This window comes from Uloborus diversus, chromosome 3 (genome assembly GCF_026930045.1).
Source record: "Uloborus diversus isolate 005 chromosome 3, Udiv.v.3.1, whole genome shotgun sequence".
NCBI classification, from domain to species: domain Eukaryota; kingdom Metazoa; phylum Arthropoda; class Arachnida; order Araneae; family Uloboridae; genus Uloborus; species Uloborus diversus.
The window spans coordinates 129,185,580-129,206,431 of record NC_072733.1 but is presented as its reverse complement, the minus strand read 5'-3'; positions in this window follow the sequence as shown (position 1 = coordinate 129,206,431).

Below are 20,852 nucleotides of genomic sequence, written 5' to 3'. Positions count from 1 at the left end.
GCCTGGTTGTCACAGAAAAATCTGAGGTCTGCTTTCGCTTATATCTCAGCAACTAAACGACTTGGAGATTTTGGGATTTCACTTAATGATTTGCTTAATTTTAAGGTACAATTTAACGCTGAAAAATTAAAATTCTAAAATAAAATTATTTTTTCGGTTAGGATGAAAAACAATCAATTTTCATGTAATACCCATTAAATGTTGAATATAAAACCCATTCTTACAAATTTTGTTGCCTTGCAACAGTGTTATTAATAGTAATCATAATGTCAATTTTCAATCAAAGCTTCTCTGGAGCAGGAATGAAATTTATTCATTGTCATTGCTTTTTTGGGGTTTTTATCCTCATCTATGCCAATAATCGATAACGAGTTTAAGTAAAAATGACATATTAGGATCTTTATCACAAAACTTGTATGTTGTGAACCATTCTGTTGCTTCTCAGCAACTAGACCACTTGGAGACTTCGAAATTTCATTAATGATTTGTTTAATTGTAAGATACAACTTAAAGCTAAATAAAGACTTCGTTTAAAAATGAAAATCTTCAATATAACAGAATTTTTTAAAGAATACTAAGCAGAAAGGACAATTATATCAGAAAGGACAAAGTATTCCTGTAGTTTTCAATTATTCCAAGAAAAAGACTTCACTAACGAAAAAAAGTGCGCTCAAGTCATTTCAAAACAAACTTTCCCATTAAGAAAAATATGCTTGTTTCAACACTCAAATTTATCATTAAAAGCTAGATAATGATAAAACATTCTCTACGTGACTTGAGCCGTACTTTTCTTCGTTTTTGAAGCCTTTTTCTCGAAATGAAAACTACATGGATACTTAAATTGTCCTTTCTGACCCAGAATAGTTATTTTGTCCTTTTGAGGGGCACTATGAAAAGTGCTTAGTATTAAAAAAAAATTCTGTTATTAATCGCATTTTGCAAAAGCGATTTTTGACAAATTGCTTTCAAAAGGTTCATTTAACCAGGGCTGCGGAGTCGGACGGAAAATGGCAGACACCGACTCCTAGATTTTTTTTTATCTATTTATTTATTATTTGTTTTTCAATCCCTCCCCCTAATGGGAAGGGGTTAAACCTCAAAACATAGATTGAAATACTAATTCCTTTTTATGAAAATTTAGCGTTGTACCTAAGATTCTAACCTAAGATGCATACAGCGTTAGAAATTAAACTTGAATATCAAATTTTCCAATAGTTAGGATTTTAGCAGTAAGATTACTTTGAAATCCCATGCTTTAAAATAATTGAAAAGGATTAATTTGCTCTCACTATCAGCGCATAACATATAGATGTTGATCAAATCGTTTGCCTTTAATTTATGAAAGCTGTAACTTGAGAGAAAAAAAAACCTTTTTGCTAAGTCAAAAAACCTTTCTTGAGAGGGTGTGATCAGCCCCGGGTGACATCCATCTGGTGGGTGACGCCCTAAATTCATTTCAGAGTTCATAAAACAATAAATACTTTTTTTCTGAAAAAATTCCCCCATAAACCTTAAATTATACTTCATCTATAAAATTTTAACAAAAATAGGGCATTATACTGCGGGGAGAGGCAGGGTACATGGTACATATACGTCTGGAGCAAGTCGTACACAAAATGTGAAGGTAACATATTGTGTCATAAATAATCCTGCATTTATCTTACTCACAAATACAAACCCCAGTTGCTTAAAATATCATTACAAATTAGAATTTATTGATGTGATTTGCTGCTACTCATTGGTAACTTATAAACAATTATATCAATAAAATTGTGAAATGAAATTTGAAGCATTGTCAGATGCTTTCATTTTTTGTTATTAACTGCAAATTAAACTTTGATTACAAAGACTGATTTTTAATAGGTTGTTTTTACAATCAATATTTAATATTTCAATAGGTGTAAAAATTAGAAATTAAAGTGCTGCAAAATTTAAAATGCAATTGCTTTTCTTAAAAAAAAAAACTTTAGCTGGACATTTTATGCATGGAGGTATGTTACTACATCCGTGATTTTAAGTAAAAAAAAAATAGCAGTTAATGTAAACTCGCAATAAATTAAGGTTTTACATTGATTACTAATTAACATTATGGATTTTTTTCTGGTTATAGTGTCATTTGTTATAATAGTAAAACTAATTTAATGTTTCAGAAGATTTAATAAACATTTAACGGCAACAAGATTTAAATTTATGGTCTATGAATTTTTTTAAATATTTAAATTAATTTAAATGAGAAAAAAATAATAAATAAGAATTTTAATTAATATTGTGACATGGTATTATCCTGATACTTTCATTCATTGCATAAAAAATGTTTCTTTGGGAATTTTCAAAGTTTTAAATTTGTTTACTATGCGGTTGTTGAATGTTGAAGTAGGGGAATGTGGGACAAAAAGTGAATAGGCAAAGTGAAATGGTGAAATATTTACTCTGCTTTTAGCACCACCTTTCTAGTAATATTTTAACTATATAGTAAAAAAAATGTAGCCTATTCCAGCTAAGAAAAAATAAACTCTGAAAATCATAGAATATGATAACACAAGCAATTTTCAAAATATGATTCTTATATTGTAATATTTTATTGTAAGTGGAAAATTATTTTTGGTATTATTAAATGATAAATTTCTTGTAATAAGCATTTGAAATATTAATTGAGACCTAAAATTCAGTGCAACATTCATTTGGTTGATATTAAGCCTATTAGTATTTTATATTCAGCAAATTACCGCCCATTAGCCAGGGCTAAAGCAGAAATACGTGAAATACACCGCCAGTTCAGTCATTTCCAGCCGAGGACTGCAGTTTCGTGCTTATTAGCACTCATCAGCCCGGCATAGGAAAGTGACTGAGCTGGAGATGGAAAACCTCTTAAGGAAGCCAAGAGTGCGAAACAAACTGGTAGCTACTATGGAATTAGCAGACCAGACGAGTGACCGAAACAATGGTTCGGTTCAACTCGAAGATTGAACGCAAGGCAAGGTATATTCAGCAAATTACCGCCCATTAGCCAGGGCTAAAACAGAAATACGTGAAATACACCGCCAGTTCAGTCATTTCCAGCCGAATGAATGAGTGCTGGTTGATGAGTGCTAATAAGCACGAAACTGCAGTCCTCGGCTGGAAATGACTGAACTGGCGGTGTATTTCACGTATTTCTGCTTTAGCCCTGGCTAATGGGCGGTAATTTGCTGAATATACCTTGCCTTGCGTTCAATCTTCGAGTTGAACCGAACCATTGTTTCGGTCACTCGTCTGGTCTGCTAATTCCATAGTAGCTACCAGTTTGTTTCGCACTCTTGGCTTCCTTAAGAGGTTTTCCATCTCCAGCTCAGTCACTTTCCTATGCCGGGCTGATGAGTGCTAATAAGCACGAAACTGCAGTCCTCGGCTGGAAATGACTGAACTGGCGGTGTATTTCACGTATTTCTGCTTTAGCCCTGGCTAATGGGCGGTAATTTGCTGAATATACCTTGCCTTGCGTTCAATCTTCGAGTTGAACCGAACCATTGTTTCGGTCACTCGTCTGGTCTGCTAATTCCATAGTAGCTACCAGTTTGTTTCGCACTCTTGGCTTCCTTAAGAGGTTTTCCATCTCCAGCTCAGTCACTTTCCTATGCCGGGCTGATGAGTGCTAATAAGCACGAAACTGCAGTCCTCGGCTGGAAATTACTGAACTGGCGGTGTATTTCACGTATTTCTGCTTTAGCCCTGGCTAATGGGCGGTAATTTGCTGAATATACCTTGCCTTGCGTTCAATCTTCGAGTTGAACCGAACCATTGTTTCGGTCACTCGTCTGGTCTGCTAATTCCATAGTAGCTACCAGTTTGTTTCGCACTCTTGGCTTCCTTAAGAGGTTTTCCATCTCCAGCTCAGTCACTTTCCTATGCCGGGCTGATGAGTGCTAATAAGCACGAAACTGCAGTCCTCGGCTGGAAATGACTGAACTGGCGGTGTATTTCACGTATTAGTATTTTAATTATTTTATACAGTTAGACAAGTATATGCGGGGAAAGTGAAAAGTTAATTTTGTTTAATTATTGAATCATTCATTGAATCTTTTACGTATTTTTTATTAATTTCGTTATTAACATACCTTAATATAGTAATTCACTTATTTTTCATTCATACACTTATTTTCTCATTCATTTACTGTTTATTCATCACTCGTTTATTTGTTCTCATACATTAGTTAATTTAATTATTTATTCGTTTATTTCCTTTAGCACCTCTTCATTTATTCCCATTCAATCTTTTATTTACTGATTCCTTTGATCAAAAATATTTTTTTTATAATCGAATAGAAAACTTTTCATTTCAAAAGTATTTCAATTTTCACTCTGTCTCTTGAAAAAATAAAGCGAAAATTCTTTCTTGAAAGCGAAAATTCGCCGCCGAAAATGAAAAATACTATTACAATGCAAGTTTTATTATAAAATACAATGTTCTTCCATGTACTGTAATTTTCAAAACAAATTTCCAATTCGTTCATTTTGAAAAAGCTCAGTCAGCTTAACCATTTCACTTTGCCCCACATTTCCCTACTCTGCCAAAACAAATAATCGGTTTGTCTGCCGATATACAGTGTACGAATACCAAGTATTCCGTGCATCTCTAAAAAAAAATAAAGAAAGAAAGAATACGGGATTGCTTTTTTAAAAACTAATGTAAAGTTTGTTACAGTTTTATTTTATTTTTATCCTCATTCCGGCAACTTTATCAAAATAAGTTTTTCATTTATGTTTTTCCTTTATTTATCCTTGTTGATTTCTAGCTGCTTTTTTTCATTGTGCTGTACTCTAATTTTATAATCTGTACACAGGCTGCAAAGTTTTGATAATTTCGATAATTTTGTAACCTTATCTAGGGGAAAAGTATTTGTATGTAAGTAAGGTAATTTGTATGTAAGTAGGGGAAAAGTATTTGTATTTGTATCTAGGGGAAAAGTTTTGTAACCTTATCTGAGTTTTCTAGGGAATGGGAATCCCTGTTGGATAAAGCAACCAGCTTTTCGACGAATGTCCAAGTGGTTGGTTTGCTTCCCAGGTATGGAGTGCATAGGAGCTGGCTAAATCAACGTGCGAGGTGTATGAACTTGCTACTGAAGTCAATTTGCGAAAAGCGCAGTATCAGGTTTATTGATGTATGGAGTCATTGTAAACGGGATTGGATTGCTAGGGATGGCCTGCATCTGAGCTCTACAGGGGTCAAAATGGTTAATGGATTAATTTTAAGGGCTTCGGAGTCAAAAAACTAAGTTGGAATGGGGGGCATGGTTCAAGCATCAGGTATCGAGAGAATGAAATTTTTTTGGGTATTGCTAGAAATGGAAATAAAGTGACGAACAAGAGTAGTAATGTTAACAATTGTAATTTAGGAAATTTTAGGGTGTTAAATAAAAGCAACTTAGGCATGCTTAAAGTTTTCTATACCAATGCTCGCAGTATTAGGAACAAGATGGATGAATTGAAAAGCATAGTTATGGATGAGAAGTTGGATGTTATTGGAATTACAGAGACATGGGCTACCGAATCTGATGCAGAATTATTACATATTGCTGGGTATAATTTGTTCAGACAGGATAGAGTAGGTAAAAGAGGTGGTGGGGTTTTATTTTATGTTAGAGACAATTTTATTTGCAATGAATTGATCATAAATGATAAGCCTACTGATATTGATATGGTTTGGCTGGAGTTGATGAGCAGTAAGGGCAAAAAGCTACGCTTTGGAAACATTTATAGGCCACCTAATTCAAACCAGGGACAAGATGAACAGATGTACCTTATTATTAGTGACATGTCCAGTAAGGGATCCGTTATCATAATGGGGGATTTCAATTTTCCGGGTATTGATTGGAATAATTTTTATCCTGGTAATGGCAAAGAAGAGGAATTTTTAAAAGTAATTGGTGACTGTTTCTTAGATCAAGTTGTAACTCAGGGAACTCGTGAGGAGGCCATTTTGGATCTAGTTTTTTGTGACATAGGTAGTTTTGTTCAGGGGTTGAGTGTAGGGGAGCATATTGGAGATAGTGATCATAACAGCATTAGGTTCCGGGTTAAATTTGAAGTGTGCAAAGATGATAATTTTAGGTTTGTGCCCAATTTCAGAAACACCGATTTTGTTGCGGATAGGCAGAGCTTGAAAGAGGTTTTTTCGTCAGGGTTGGAAAATAGCGACGTAGGTCAGCAGTGGACGGAATTTAAGGATAAACTTGCTAAAACCGTTGGGGACTATGTTCCATTTAGGAGAAAAGGTGTTAGTACCAAAATTTGGCAGATGTGGTTCTCCAGGGAGACTAAAGAAGCTCTTAATTATAAGCAAGCCACTTTTCGTAAGTTTAAAGAAACTGGTCAGAGTGCGGAGAGGCTCCAGTATGGTCAGGCAAGGCGAAATTTTAAGTATTTGGTACGGATTCAGAAAAGGGAATTGGAGCAAAGGCTGGCAGATGACATTGATGGGAACTCTAAGAGGTTTTTTGCTTACGCTAATTCTGGGAAAGCTCGAAACAGTCAAATTGGGCCTTTGGTTGATGAGTATGGAAATTTAATCCAAAACGATAGGGATATTGCAAATGTTCTAAATAACTTTTTTTCCAGTGTGTTTAACGATAACTGTATCTCAACAGTTGACACTAACAAGACACAAGCTATTATACAGCTTGAGGATTTTGTATTTTCCAGGGAGGAGGTTTTATTTCATTTGAAAAAGATTAAAGCAACTAAAGCTCCGGGACCAGATAATATCTATCCAAAAATTTTAGTTGAATGTGCAGAGGAATTAGTGAATGTTATTTTGAATATTTTCAATGCTTCTTATAACTCGGGGACGGTGCCAGAGGATTGGAAGCTGGCTAACATAACGCCGCTCTTCAAGAAGGGGTCTAAAGGTATTGCTGGGAATTATAGACCTGTAAGTTTGACTTCGGTGATTTGTAAGATTTTCGAAACTTTGATCAAAATTAAGATCATGATGTTCTTAGAGACTAATAGTCTGTTGACTAGTTTGCAGTATGGCTTCAGGAAAGGTAAATCCTGTACTACTAATTTATTGCATTTTTACGACAAGGTTACCTCAGCTTTAGATAACAAAAAATGTGTGGATGTTGTTTATATTGATTTTCAAAAAGCTTTTGACAAGGTACCGCATGTTGCTCTTCTCAGCAAGTTAGCTGACATTGGAATAGGAGGAAAAACTTTACTTTGGGTTAGAAATTGGCTTACTGGTAGGAAGCAAAGAGTAGTTGTGAGAGGAAATCATAATTGGAGTGATGTTTCAAGTGGGGTTCCTCAGGGATCAGTTTTAGGGCCTCTTTTGTTTATTATATTTATGAATGACATCAATGAAAATATTTCTGGAAGCATGAATTGTTTCGCTGACGATGTAAAAGTTATGGGGATTGTCGAAAATGAAGAACAAGTAAAACAGCTGCAAGAGGATTTCGATCATATTACTAAGTGGGCAGATAAATGGGGTATGGCAGTTAATGTAGGGAAATGTCAAGTGCTACACTTAGGTCATGGAAATAAGCGTATGAGATATCGTTTACAGGGTTCAGTCATAAATCAGGCAGAAAATGTAATGCATCTGGGTGTCTGTATAAATCAGGACTTCAAGTTTAGTCAACAGTGCAGTATTGCTAGTAACAAAGCCAACAAAATGCTTGGGTTCATCAATAGATCTATTTCAAACAAATCTAAGAAAGTTCTTTTGCCTTTATATAGGAGTTTAGTAAGACCTCATTTGGAGTATGCTGTTCAGTTTTGGTCGCCTTATATGAAGAAAGATATTTTTGTATTGGAAAGGGTTCAAAGAAGGGTAACTAAATTAGTAAGGGGACTCTCAGATTTAGATTATGATACCAGACTTAATAGGCTTAACATGTATAGCCTGGAGCAAAGGAGAGTCAGAGGGGACATGATTCAGTTATTTAAATTTATCAAAATGAAAGATGTAAATGGATTAAATTTTTGCGGGGAAAGCAGGACAAGGGGTCATTGTTTTAAGCTATTTAAATCTCAGGCTAACTTGGAAATCAGGAAAAACTACTACTTTAGCAGGGTCGTGGGCACTTGGAATAGCTTACCGGAAGAGGCGGTAATGAGCAAGGAGTGGATAGCTTTAAGAGGGCCATTGATCTTCATTGGGGACTAATTAATTGACTAGGATCAGCCTAGCTGGGCCCAGAGCCTGTTGCTGGTCGTCACATTTGTATTTGTATTTGTATTTGTATTTGTAAAATCATTGTGTTTTATTAAAAATAAAATGGTATTTATAACCAGTTGATCATTCATTTGTCACTAAAATAATTTTAATTCACTTAAGACATTAATTATGCAATTACTTCATTATTATTTGAAAATTTAAAGCTTAAAATATAATTGTGTCGATTTTTTTTTTTATTTCCTAGGTTGGCAATAAATACTTTCATTATCAATTTGAGCGAGAAAAGTAAAACACGTGAAATTTTCGCCACAGTAATACGAGTCTTTTCCACCTTTCTCAGCACCCAACATGGCCGCCATTTACTCACAGTGTACTTCTGACGCGACATTAGGAGTAGATAACGCCATGTTCCCACCTGTATTCCTACCTCCTTGTCAATCAATCCTTCTACCATGTATTGGCATTTATCGATATTTAGGGATCGCCAAAACAGTTTATTTTCGACAGTGGGCAAAGATGGCGATGGCGTGGCTCAGACTTTCAGATCTCTTTGTTAAGAAGGAGGTGTTGGCCACGTGGTTTCGATTGACAAGCTTATCTTGATGTGTTTGACAGTTTGGGCCAGTTGGAACCTCACCTCCGAAAACTGCCCCACTGCCACCCCACCCGCTGATAAAATCAGTGTCAAGATTTTAGAGGTCACCAGGCTACTGTGCCAGTCTGTGGACCGATTCTGCTTTCCGAGGCTCCCCCATTGGGGGTTAGGGGTTGCCAGTCGTGTCCTAGAGCTCTACTTTTTGCAGTGAATAGACCTATTCGAAGCAATTGCCGCCAGAAGCTAGGTTTCGGTCTCAATTTGTAAGAAACTGTAATAAAATGAGAATTGGAAGCCGGTGCCGCTGCAGTTGCCTGAAGTCAGGTGGAGAAACGTATCTTTGAAAGCCATAATCAAAGGAGAAAGAACTAAGAAAATGAACCTCTATGGAACCAGATGCATATAATCCTGGATCAAGTTACGATCAAACTGGAAAGTACTTTGATGGGTGGATAAAACAAAATTTTGCATTTGTGAATTATTAGCAATTTTTTTCTTCAATTTCGAAAACTAAAGGATATTCTATTCTAAATCAGTGTTTCCCAATGTTCACCCTGCTGCGGGGGCAAGACATTTTGACTTTTTAAGGAAGGTAATCATAGAATGGGTTATTGAGTTTTTTCAGTAAGTTACCGCCCTGCAGCCAGGGCTGAGGCAGAAATACATGAAAGACACCGACAGCTCAGTCATTCCAGCCAAGGACAGCAGTTTCGTGCTTATTAGTACCCATCAGCCCGGCATAGGAAGGGACTGAGCTGAAGGTGGAAAACCTCTTAAGGAAGCCAAGAGCTGGTAGCTAATATAGAATTTTCACCGACAGAAGAGTGACAACTGAAAATACCATGCCTTGCCTTCAATCTTAGAGTTGAACCAAACCATTGCTTTGGTCACTCTTCTGACTGTGTTAATTTAATATTAGCTACCAGTTTGTTTGGCACTCTTGGCTTCCTTAAGAGGTTTTCCACCTCCAGCTCAGTCACTTCTTATGCCGGGCTGATGAGTGCTAATAAGCACTAAACTGCAATCCTCGGCTGGAATGACTGAGCTGTCGGTGTCTTTCATGGGTTATTGATTGTTTTGAGTTTGAGCGATTTTCTTTTTGTATTATTAATTAATCATTGTGTTATTCTCAGAATGTGAGTGAATAACATGTGATAGCTTTACTTTTAAGTAATATTAATGATGTGAATCATTATTATAACTGTAAGTCAGCAGCACTTTTTTTTTGTGTGTTGATTTGGTGGGGACGTGCCTCCATTCTTGGACAGGATGCAAAATGTTAAGAAACGAAAGAAAAGTCAATTCAGCTGTTCATTAATAAATTTTGGACAAAATTTATTTATGCGCTATAAAATAAGTCTCTAAACACAAGTATGTAATTTAACTCCTTTTTTAAGAAATATGCATACACAAGTGGCATTTTGTAATCTGTTGCGGAATTTTGTAGCAAGTAACTTTCAATACTGAATAGGTCAATGTTAATTGGTCTCATTTATCATGTTTATTCAACATACCACATATTTCCAACAGATTGAGTCTTTCTTTTAATATGTAAAATTTCTTCGCGTTCAAATGTAAAATTTATTTATTTATTCATTCTTTTGAAAGATCATTTTGCTAATGCATGAACATCAAATGCTGTCTCTCCTTTTCTTGTGCTAAATTTAAGAAAAGAAAGAAGAAATTTACGTCACATTTGAATTGTTGTGTGCAGTAAATGCGCAAAAAAAAAAAAAAAAAAAAAAAAAAAAAATTACAGATTGATATTTATTTATTTTTTTATTTTTTACATTCCAGTTTTAAGCTAAATTTCACAAATTTGTTTCCGTTTTGAGAGCTAATATTCAATGCGCTTAATTTTCTTACCAATTGTGAAAGGTGTGATTTTTTTTTTTTTTTACGCAAGATGAATTTTTTTTTTACGCAAGAAATTTTTTAAATCAGTTATAACGACTGCCATAAAAAGTTTAAAAAATAATAGAATTCTGGCTTAACGGTGTTCTTTTGCTTGCTGTCGGTCATTTTTGGTCTCTTTCTTTTCTTTCGTTTTTTGGCTAGTGGGTTTTTCCTACACATTTTTCACACAAGATCTCTTTAGTGTGTATTTTTTTCCTTTCAGTTTCCCAATTTTTTACAATGTTTTACATTTTCGACCATTTTTGTTCACATTTCTTTTTCCATCATTAGAGTCATGAAATTTAAGAGCATTCGGATATAAGCACACGGCATTTTTTTACAATCCTATTACGCTGTTTATTTCAATTTCAAGTAAAATTTATACAGAATTCCCTTTTTTGGGGCCGAAAAACCCTTGTACACGTTAAATTTTTACATTAATAGAAATACAATTTAAGAATTACAATTTCTCTAAAAATAAGCAGAGATTATGTTTCTATAATGACTGCAAGAAAAACGCTACTGGGTTCGATTGAAATGCAAAGAGATAGGGAGAGACGTTATTCATTGGCCAAAAGCGATACTAGTACTGATATAAGGAGGAACTTGAAGATATGACTGCAAGAAAAACGATATTGGATTCGATTGAAATGCAAAGAGATAGGGAGAGACATTATTCATTGGCCAAAAGCGATACTAGTACTGATATAAGGATTAACTTCAAGATATGAAGGCATAAAACGCTCAAGCATGAGCGCTTCATCGTTCAAAATTAGCCGAAGAATATTAACCAATTCACCACACCATGAAAGGTTTTAGATAAATTCCTAAATTATAGCATAAAAATGATTTATGGTTTGGAAAAAAAAGTATTGATTAAGATTGCTGGAAAAAGTTATCGTCATGGGGATAAAACCCTAGTATTTTTTTTTCTATAAGATGAAGAAACAAAACATTTAGAAAACACATACTTTTTTTTCTAAATTTTCTCTTCTTATTTTCGTATCTTCCTTTCTGTGGACCAATTTTTGTAACCTTAACTCATGCACTTACTTTTTACTCTGTTGACAAGTTTATGAAACTTTCATAAAAATTAAGTTCAACAATAATCGGTGCCCACGAGGCGGGGGGTTGGGGGTCATGACATTATCTCAGTACCGCAGTAATGGGGCTGATTCATATGAATTTTTGGATCATAGAATTAATGTAATTGTAATTATTACACATTATTTTCTCATTATAGAATGAAACATTTTGAAATCATTTGCATTTTGCAATCAGTCTATTGCACACATCAATAGCTTGAGGGTTTTTTTTTTTTTTCAAGAGTTTTACAGTTGAAAACTTATCAAGACATACTAAAAATGTTGTTTTCAGGATCGATTAATTATCCAAAGCTTTGATGCTCTAAGTGAATACTGAAATTTAGTCAAGTTAAACTAATTGTCTTGTAGTTATTTTCTCCCTTCTTATTAGTGCTTTAAGTTCATAAAATTGCTACTCCAATTTCTGGGATGAACAAAATTAATTCCCATAAAATTATTTTTTATGGGAATCACATACGTTATCATTTCTTCTTGCAATAGATAAACAACGGTAGATACAGAGCCATGTAAGGTAACGCGAATTTATGAATATAAAATAAATTTTGGTGAATTGAAAAAAGAAAAGAAAACTTGTTTTGGATAATCTAAATATACTCGGCTTCGAAAAAGTATTAAATTTATAAGACCATAGACGCAGGACTCAAAATTTCGGGAAAATATTTCATCAATATATGGATTTATCGCCAATTCTAGTACACCCGGGTTTTAAAGCCAAGTATTTTTTTAAGCCCAAGAATACCTGGCTGCCGCCCTCTGCTCCTCATTTCCCTTTTGCACGAATTTTAGGCGAACAATAGAAAAAAGCTTTCCCTTGCCGTCTGCACCTCAACAAACCTGCGTTCTCTCCCGCTTCTAGCAATCCCCCTCACCCCCAAATAACCTGAGTAAAAAACAATCTTTCCCTTGAAGGCCCAGTCTCTTTGAGCAGCAGGTGCGTCCAGTTTACTTTCAAACGTGTTCAGTAAAAAGTGAATGCAAGTGTTGCGTTAGATGCTAGCCGATGGTCCACCCTTAGGACTTTCGCCACATACTTTTACTTATTGCCTTTCACAATTGTATATCATTTATATGGTACATGCTCCCGCAAATGAATGCTTCAGTCTACAAGAGCTGCCGTTCACTCCAAATTGTACACCTGAGGTTGTTTATGACTTCAGCAGTCTTTTCAAAGAGACGATAGGTAGACAGTTAATATTTACAGCAGTCGCGGATTTCCCTTTCTTTTGTCTACAATTCCAAAAAGAAAGGAAAAGTGAAACAAGATCTTGAAACGGAGTTATTTTGTGAGACCCATGCTGAGGGCTTTTCAGTAATGTCTGCTGGCTATAAACGAAGGAATTGTTCGTAACTGCTTTGTCTCTGTAATTCACTTTATATCGGATTGTCCCATTTGCTGTTGTACATAGCAGTTCACTTACGCGATGAAAAGCATTCATGCAATAAAATGGAGAATTTCCTTGATGAAGATTCCTCTTCCAGTTATAAAATTTTAAAATCCTTAACTAAAGCAGAACCATCACGAGTTTCCTGCTTTTTGATGATTGAGGTTTCATCAATTTATCTAAAACAATTATTAATGTGCGTGTTCTACTGTACAGTTTTGACCCTGACATTAAAAGATTCATACTCTCCTTCAGTTTTTTTTCCCCCAGAAAGATAGCGGAAAGAAAATTTACAGAGACATCTACTGTCTGCTAAATAGCTACGGTTAGCAGGAAAAAAAGCGGGCTAATACATTTATCAAGATATCCACATTGGCCAATATTATGGCTTGCTTATTTAACTAATTAAGAGGACGCTTTTACTTAGTCAATTTTCTCTTTTTCCAAACATCAAAGCTCCGTGTTTCGATCTCTGATCTATGCTTGAATGAGTTATGAATTTCTATTTTTCCCCATGATATTTTTCAAGTTATGTTTAACCCCAATGCCGAAATGTTTAGAAAAATTAAAAACTCTTAAAACTAGAGAATGCTTTTTAAGAAAGCAAAAAAAGGTTGAATCGTTTTCATTTCCTCTTTTCCTTAGAATGAAAATTCTGCTTTTCCTAAATTGCAGGAGACTCCTTTTTTTTTCTCTCTTAAAAATGCTTTTCATTTGTATTTTACTCCTATTTTAAAAGGTTCAAAGAAATAATCGATCAAAAAATGGAATCCTAGATGATCTCAAGGGGGGGGGGGCGAAATTCACGCTCTTGCGACTCAGCCATGTTTTTGATTGATAAAAGAACCAGACCTTTATTACACCAGACAAATCCTTCTTTTCGACTTCATAAATATGATTTATATTCTCTAGGTGGATATTATAGGAAAAGGAAGAAGATAAAACTTTCTTTTCCTTTATTTATTAGTTTCATTTTTAGGGTGTTTTTCGAGAATATTTTTAAAAGTCAAAAGGTATGAAAGATATTAGTTGCGCTCAGCTTTAAAAAATGCTGGTGAGTTCCAGTGGTAACGGAAGGACACTTTTACAAAAAAATCGATGCATTTCTGTGTAAGCATATCAAAATACATATTTTTTCAAAAACTGATGCATAGACTTTTATACACATCGTAGTAAGTTTCTAAAAAAGCCAAAGCCGAGAATTTTCGTTTGTAATTTTTTTTAAAAATCAAATTTGAAAATCGGTAACGGAAGGACATTTTTGCGACATGATTTTTACGCTATCATGTTCTCCCTAAAAGTTCAGCTAACTATAAAAGGGAAAATTCTATAAAAATTAGAGCACATACACTCTTAATTCAAAAGAGCGAAAAAATAACTCTTAAAAAGAGTGAAATCTATTGCGGGTGCATTCATTCTTTCTGAGTGCTAGTTTTATCGAAAAAAGACGCTTTACGAAAAAACCAATACTAAAACTTTTCTTTATTCGCGTGATATTCGGAAACACTCCGTTTGATGAGCGAAATATGAAAACATTCTTTAAAAGAAGGACTCAAAAACATTTTCATTGGTTCGATTCTGTCACGTGATTTTGTTTAGGGAGAATCTTCTATACCTTGGTTGCGAGTACCAAGTAGATGTCGCTATCTAAATGTCTTCATTTAATGAATTTAAACAATATTTGTTGCCGAATGAGGTTTCTGAAGGAAGTGCACAAAAACTGCATGGTAAGTGCGAAGAATTTTCTTTTTTATTAAAACTTGTAACTGTTAATATTTCTTGAACTGCTCGTATATCATTACAAATCACCCACGTGCAATGTTACGGCGAACTTTTTGTAACTTTTTCTCCCAAATGAATGAAACTTTCATCAACAATTTTGTTTCGGTCATCGAATCAAAAATAGGACATTTGAAACAGTCATTACTACCTTTGGTGTGTGTGTGTGTACTGTATATATATTTTAGGCAGGTGTTACAGACCCGACCATGCGCAAATCTATAGGTCGGATACCGAATCCGCTCCCGATGGTCGGAACTCCAACCACTACGTATATTTTAAATTAATCAAATATTGTTTGTGTGTATAATAAACTTTAAAGAGTATCATAAACTTTGTACAATACACTCATTCATATGTGTAACATCCAATTCATTAATTAAGTAAGTGTCCTGAGGGGGAGGGGTTGGAAAATTCTCTACATACCCTTGCTTGGAGGGGGGGGATTAAATCCATTCTTACTAATATTTTCCAAGCCAATATTTTATATTACAAATCCGCGGTCAAGTGGTTTGGCAAATATTATATTTCATTTGCTTCAGGAAGGTAAAAGTATGTATTATAGGATGAGCTGTTTTGTGTTTCAAAGAATGAAACGTGTAAAATATAATAAAAGAATCGCTCTGTGTTTTGCATGCCTTATTTTTTATTAGTATCGCATCATATACAAAAATTATTTGTCGAAAAAACATTCGGTCTAGATTCCTTACAGTAAACATTTCTTTACTCAAAAAGGTTTAAAAAAAATAATAATGATAGTTAATTTAAGAACGATCCCAGTGATGTAATATTTGTTATTTTATTATTGTGAAGAAAAAAAAGAATCTTACGTAAGATGGGGGGGGGGGAGAGAATCTTACATAACCTTACATAGGGGGAAGGGAAGGTCAAAAATATTGCCAAAATTGTCCTTACGTAATTAATGAATGGCCCCGAAGAAACAAACTTGAATTCAAACGTATCTTGTCACAATTTATGAGTGACTTTTTAAATTAATTTGGACTGATGTAACTTTTAAAACATTATTAATGTTAAAAGGCACACCGAGAATATAAATATAGAGTTTCAAAATTTTAAATCTATTTATTTGGAACTGTGTGGGTTTTTTAATTTTATTTCAATCTTTAGATTGGGAATTGTACGTAATATTGCACATGGGTGATTTGTAACGATATACGAGTAGTTCAAGAAATATTACCAGTTAAAGTTTTAATAAATTAGAAAAGTCTTCGTACTTACCATACAGTTTTTGTGCAACCTCTTCGGAAACACTAAAAACAGTTTTTTTTTTCACACTTTTTTAACCTATTTTTTTTTCAAATGAAATAACAATTTTAAAAACAGTTTTAAATTCAAATACACAGCATAAGCACATGAAAACACATTTAAAAAACAATTTCACCAAATGAGAGTGAAATGATTTTATCTATTTTATTCTAAAAAAGAGTGAAATAGCGGCTTTCCAAAACGGAAAGCAGTCACTCATTTAGGATGTTAATTTAGTCTTAAAAAAGAGTGGAAAACACTTATCAAAAGGGAGTGAAATTAGCTTATCCAAATGGAGTGAAAATAACCGCTCCGCAAAAGGAATGAAATTCACTCCTATAAGGAAAGTGCGTTTTCGAAACTGTAAAGGAGTGAAAATTTACTCAGTCTGAGTTAAAATCGCTGGAATTTTTTAAGAGAGTACAGGAGGGTTCAGTCATTACAATTCAACCTCTAGCTTTAAAAAATAATTATTTTAAGCATATAAATAATGTATTTGTTAAGGGTAACGGAAGGACAGTAACGGAAGGACAAGAAGTCCAAAACAATTAAACTTGGAAAATTTCAGCTTACAAACATTTATTTAGCTAATACAGCAGTCTGAAACAATATCTAATGCCTGAGCAATCTGTTACAATTCTGAATTCTTAAAATACTCAATAATTTTATCATAATCTATTTTATCTTCTTTCTCAGCAAACACGAAGACCATTTCCACATTATTATGCATTCTCAAACAAGTTATTTATATTCCTTCATCTTCTATATGAAGTACTAGTCCAACATTGCTAAATCTTAATTTCTTCCTTTTCCATCCAGCTAAAAAAAACTTATCCAAACGTTAATGAATCCTTTGGCACATTCTTATAATTTGGTGTTTTTGATTCAGCAGTATATTCATTTTCAACATTATCTAACTGAGAGTTTGTTAACTTTAAAGTGAAATCTCCTTCGATTTGTTGAAGTACTTTCTATATTCAATAACATAACTTGTTACAAAATTTAAATAGTGCATCTTTTGTATGTCAGGATAAGAATGGATCTTTCTGGATCCTTTTTTCTCCATCTTTTTGAAAGTTGTTTTATGAACTTACTGATCTCTTCGCGTCATGTTTAACGGTTAAATCAATGCTCTCAAGCGTCCTTTCCTGTGACTTCTGGCAAGCAAATCTGAAAGCAGTTTCAATATTGTATTGTTCTAATATAAATTTCAAGTTGGTAAGCAATTGTTTCTGCTTAAATTGGCTTGTCATATCAAAAACATGTCATACCAAAATGATTTTCACATGTTTAGAAATTTTTAAGTGTCGTTACCATTGAAAACCATATAAATTTAATATCCATAAAAATTATGACTTGCCTCCTTGACGAGGGACCTAATTCTGCTTTTCATTAAAAAACAGTTTCTATACTCAAAATCTTGGTGAACTAACTGAGATGTAGTATTTTGGTAACGGAAGGACATCAAATTGTCGCCTTAGTAATGGTCCTATTTCATGGTTGAAAAAAAATTTAAATTACTTACCAAAAAGTTTAACTAGACATTCAGAAGATAAAAGTTAACCTAAATATTATATGCTGATAAAAGGTTTATTGAAATTACTGTGTTTAACAGAAAAAAAAAAAAAAACATTTTTTTGCACTGTAAAAATACAAAGAGAAAACTTGATTTTGTCCTTGATTTTCTGGAAGCCGTCAAATTATTTGGGAAAACCAGGTTAAGCTTTAAGAAATTCATTTATTTCTGAAGAAAATGGTACATGGCAAGTGACAGAATATTAAGTTTGAAAATTCAAGTGTCATGTCACATTTTTCCTGGAATTCACCTGCTTTGTGAGAAAAGGAAAATGAACAGCTTTATTTCGGTGCATTTAAAAACCAGTTTTATTTAAACCAGAGCTATGTCGGTTTCACGATTTCTTATTTTTATGGATTGTCAAAAGCACGCTATAAAATTCATTTAATAAAGAAAGGTTACATAGAATTCGTTCTCTCATGCATGATGTAACAGATTAAGTTGTTCTCCATTAACTAAAATATCAAAAATAGTTAGAAATGTATACTTATTTTGTAGCAAGAAATAATTATTTATCTTGACTGCAGAGCCATTGTGATAATGCTCACTTTTAAAACGATTATAAGTTTTTAAAAACAGTACGTAATACGTTAAATTAGAAATGTAACTGACTTACTCGTTTAGAGAGAGATTACTCTTCTATACAGAAAGATGGATGAAAATACTTTAAGTAGAATATGCTCTTAATACAAAAAAAAAATATTTTGCAGTATTTCATTTATTTGGATATTTTTCTATGTTTTATTTACTGGATCATTTATTCAAACCAGAGTTTCAAAAAATACTGTTTGTACCATAAATATGTACCCAAACTATTCAGGAGAATTGTATTTCCCCTTGATTCAACAAAATTAATATCTTTAAAAAGTATAAAGTTTAGAAACAAAAATTTTAGCAACTTCAAAACAATCCAAAGCTTTGAAATTGTATGTTGTTAAGAGTTATGAAAATTTACATTTTCATTTTTGCGCTAATTTAAGATCAGTTTCGGTAATTTCTTTTAATCTCCTGATGTTTTCGCAAAACCTCTTGGTGAGTGCATGAAATATTTGGAATACGAACAGTGTACCTTAAATATGAACCCATTTTATTAATTAGAACTGTATCCGTCCCCCTTTCCCCGCGATTTAACACAATGAATATCTTAAAAAATTAAAAATTAGGAATTTAACAGCTTCAGAATAAGTCAAAGTCTTTGATTTGCAAATTGTTAAAAACTAAATACTAGGGTGTCCCACAAAAAAATGAAAGTCGTTTTTTTCAAACGCATACCCTCTTATTTTTTTCCTTTTATATCAAAACCGTTTCATGCAATTTGAAGCAGGATAACCCGTGCCGACTTGCGCCTAAAGGCCTAAGCGTGTAAACAGCACGTGTATTCATAAGCAAGCGAACGCTGGCGACGCGATACTTTGCGAAGCTCAAAATAACTGTAAATAGTGCACAGAAAACAAATAAAAACAGAAAAATATATGTTGGGGAAGGGGGGGGGGCGACTTATACGTAGCAATTTGCAAACCGTCAAACACGTCAGTACGAATACATTCTGGTCAGCGAGGGCAGTATAGTCCTTCCATAGGGAACGAAACATGGTAGTGGAATTTCAAAGTTTGAAAAAAGAGATATTTTTAATAGGAGTCGTAAAACACCAAACTACGGGCTTGCAAACTTCCCTCTAACAGACAAGTTCTGTCTGTTTTGTTTTATAACATTCGAGAAGTAAACTTTAACCATCAGTGAAAGTGCAAATCTCTCTATTCGGGAATGCATCATCTTTTGGGAAACCGCACGCATTCCCATCAAATCGTTGCCAAATTGTGTGAATAAATTTAAAAACCTAAATCAAATTTGGAGAGACTTAAAAAAAAAAAAAAATGCAAAGAAACTGCAAGTAATATTCAGGCAGCTCCAACAAGAATTTTAGAGTAATTTAAACAATTTATTCAATATTGCACATGCTGATGCACATCAGTTAATCAAAATAGAGGAAGATGAGATTTTCTTGCAATTCAAAAGAGAGCCCAGCCGACGTGGTCACTTTAGGTGGAGTGGATAAAAAAACTTGCCGACAAAGAGGAAAGGGCTCGACTTTGAGCTGTCAAAGAAGAAAACAGGCGCATTAAATACGATTCCACTTCAACGTCCTCGGAATTGTATGAGCATGTACAAGAAGATTCCTCTTCGAGCTCTAGTGAAAATATTAATTCAGAAAATTTCCATGAAACATATAAATCAGTACCTGGAACAAGTATTATCAGAACCTGGAACAAGTATTATCAGAACCTGGAACAAGTAAATATGTAATGAGGAGCGATTTTATTACTCCAAAGTCAGTTGCTGCATTGGACAGGTGTCCAAGTATACGAGATTATGTGTTTATTCTTAAAGCTACTATTGACGCACTTGAGTGTAACATTGATGAATGTAACATAGGTAAATCTTCAATTCAAAGAATTCGAACCGAAAAGCGGAAGGAGTACGAGGAAAAAAGAAAAATTGGTTTTCAGTACGAGGTACCATCTGTTGTGAATTTACCTTGGGATATGAAACTGTTGCCTGCTCTGAGTGCTCAAAAATCAAAAGAAGATCGCTTATCTATAGTTATTTTATATGGATGTGACGGAACAACTCATTGCTGAGTCTAAACTGGATAATTCGACAGGAAAAGAACAAACAAAGGCTGTTTGAAAGGCAGTTTTAGATTGGAATCTCGAAGACAAAGTTAAAACTCTCTCTTGTGATACTACAGCTTCCAGAACAGGTCCTTTAAGTGGTTCATGCGCTATTCTTGAGCAAAAATTTGATAGAGAAATGCTTTCCTTTGCTTGCCGCCGTCATATATATGAACTGATCTATCCCACTAAAATACAGTGCTATGTAGGAGCTGCGGAGTTGTTCCGAACTGTACCATAACTTGGAAAATTTACTTGACTTTTACCGTGCTAAACTTAGTAATATGACTATCAAGAGTTGATAAAATTGCCTGTCATATTTTAAGGTGGAGATACAGAAAATGAATTTAAAATAAGACCACCGGGAGCCATGCACAAAGCTCGATGGATGGCTCGAGCGATTTACCCCCTAAAAC